The sequence below is a fragment of the Elaeis guineensis genome, chromosome 11 (genome assembly GCF_000442705.2).
Source record: "Elaeis guineensis isolate ETL-2024a chromosome 11, EG11, whole genome shotgun sequence".
Lineage (NCBI taxonomy): Eukaryota > Viridiplantae > Streptophyta > Magnoliopsida > Arecales > Arecaceae > Elaeis > Elaeis guineensis.
In genome coordinates, this window is record NC_026003.2 from 92214632 (window position 1) to 92217458 (window position 2827).

A 2827-nucleotide genomic window follows, 5' to 3' on the forward strand; every position below is an offset into this window, starting at 1 on the left:
GCCATATAGGTTGGTTGTCCTCTTAACCAAAGAGCGTGAAGATGCTAGTATGGCATGCAGATGAAATATAGGAGTATATTTCACTAAACATGATCAACTCTAGAGCACTCTGCTGTCAAGAGTCACTCCGACGGGATATAGGTATAAGTATCCCTCTGACCTGAGCTCACCATGATGACTTACAAGCAACTCATTATGCTTTGATGTCGGACTATCTGAATTTTTAATTCAGTGATGAAAAATTTTTGGGCATAGTCTAGTACTTGTGAAGTCGGTGTGTGAATCAAGATGGAATTGACCCCTCCGAATAAGTAAGAGTTAATGTATCTTTTCAATTTAGTAAAATCTTGACCGGAGTAATCCATGTGATGGATTTTGAAAAGTGAAATATAATGTGGATGACTATATCAGGGTTGGCAGTTAAACTCTTGATCACCTTGAGCATTTGGGTCAAAGGGATGAATTATACGATAACTATATTCAAATAGGTTCTTGAGTGTTGCTTAGCATACATTCGGCCTATCCAAACGTCGGGTACTATTGCTAGATGGTTACTCCAATTGGTACAACAATCAGTTTCTGTGCTACTGACTTAAGTTTGAATCTATGGGATCACACACATTAGAAGTTTCTCTCCGATTATATGATTAATCTAAAGAGTCCCAGTCAACAGGGACTCTGGTGAAGAGTCCCACTTGACGGGGACTCTGCTGAAGAGTCCCACTGGATGGGGACTTTAGAGAAAAGTCCCACTAGATTTGGATCTATCATTTATGAAGGATTAATTAGTGATTAAATTACTAATTAGCTCAATTTAATTGAGCATTAAAGTCTGAATCAAGTCTGATTGAATTTGATTCAATCAAGTCAAGTCTGATTAGGTTATGAGTGACCTAATCGGTAAGAGAGAAATGATCCTGATTTGATCAGATCTATGACTCAATTAATTTATTAATTTGATCAAATTTAATTGATATTATAAGAGCCAAATTAGATTAGATTCATCATATTTTATTTGGGTTTAATTGGATTGGGTTTGAAAGAAATCCAATTAGTTAAACCTTAGAGTCCCAAATGAGTAGGACTCTATCCCTTGCGCCATCTAAATTATCTCATGCCTTTTCTCATCGCACAAAATTAGTTTATACATGAGAAAATCAAAAAATAATCTTTCTTTTGTCACCCATTAAGGATAGAAATTAATTAGTTTTGATTTGAATTCAAATTAGTTTGAATTTCAACTTAAAACCTTATCCATATCCTTCCACACGTTGGCTGCTTTTGAAGGGGTCTATTGTGTACGAGATAAGGAGGTCTTTTCAACTAATTTTCATATCCAAGTTTCTCTAGTAAGTATCTCTTTAAGTCTGATAAGGGTGAGAAAAAGTTAGAGTTGAATTGAAATTCAAAAGAGTTTGAATTGCAACAAATTCTAGCCCTTATCCTGTTTTATCAGGTTTGTGCGATAATCATAAAAAAGCCATAAATTTGTGGCCAAAAAGAGGAGAGCTTTTTTCTATGAGATACCAAAGAGAAAGAGGGCCAAAAACACTCCTTTGGGATGTGAGCATTGGGTGGGTTTCATTCCTCTTTGGTGTGAACAAAAGAGGAGACCGTTCTCCTCTTGGGTGAGAGACCTAGAACTATTCTAAGTTTTTTGGTGAGGAAAAAACTAAAAAGAAGAGAGTCTTCATCTGATTTTCTCCACCATCTAGCATCCTTCTCTGATCCATCTTCGACATCAAAAAGATTCAAGATGATCGAAGAAGGAGATTAAATCAGATCTGCCAACAGAAGTCGACTGTGCGAGCTAGCACTCCCGCGGAGGGCTGATCGATCCAAGGAGCTTCGTGTGGACTATCTGTAGAGGCTGGATGCTTGTGTGGCTGCTCGGCATTAGTAAGAGCTTCATACCACACTTACCAACAGTGAAGATTATCAACCCACGAAAAGGTGATGAAGTCTGAACTCTACCAACATAATCTAAAAGTTAGATCAAATTCAGAGCATCGATGTAATCGATGTAGTTTTTGATTTTATTTTAGATTCTTTTATATAAATTTTTCATATCATAGATCTTTAAAGGTAGTTTAGATATGATCTAAGGTATGTTTAGAAGATTAAAATATTTAATCTTTTATTATTTCGTTGTAAAAATTTTAAAATACATGCTTTGAACTATCCATTTTTTTTTTCAGCATTCGGATGAGGATGTTTAATGGGATGGTGAAGACTCTCACAAATATGAAGTACATCTCAGAATTGAAGAAGAATCTAGTGTCACTGGAGTATTTGAAGCGGAGCAGCTTCAACTTCAGCAGTCGTACCAAAAGTAAAGTCTTAAACATCTCAAATGGAGCCATGGTGGTGATGAGAGGTAGAAGGATGGAGAATAACCTCTACAGGTTGGAAGGATCTGTGGTGGTCGAAGAATCTGATACAACAGCTACAGCGTAGGGTTAGCAGGGGGCTCATCGATTGTGGTACTACCACCTAGGCCACATGGGTGATCGTGGGATGAAGGAGCTGAGCAAGTATGATCTGATTTCAGATCTGAATGGAGGTATTTCAGAGGTATGTGAGTCATGTCAAATAAAAAAGTAGAAGAGAGTGCAGTTTGCCAGCAATTCAACCTGCAATGCAGCCCCATTGGAATTAGTCCACACTGATGTGTGGGGATCGGCCCCGGTTTCAGCCAAAAATGGGGTGAGATAGTTTTTGACCTTTATAGATGATTTTTTTAGGAAGGTATCGATCTACTTCATGAAGAAAAAATCAGAAGTCTTCACCAAATTCAAGGTATGAAAAGCTGAGGTGGAGAAGGAGA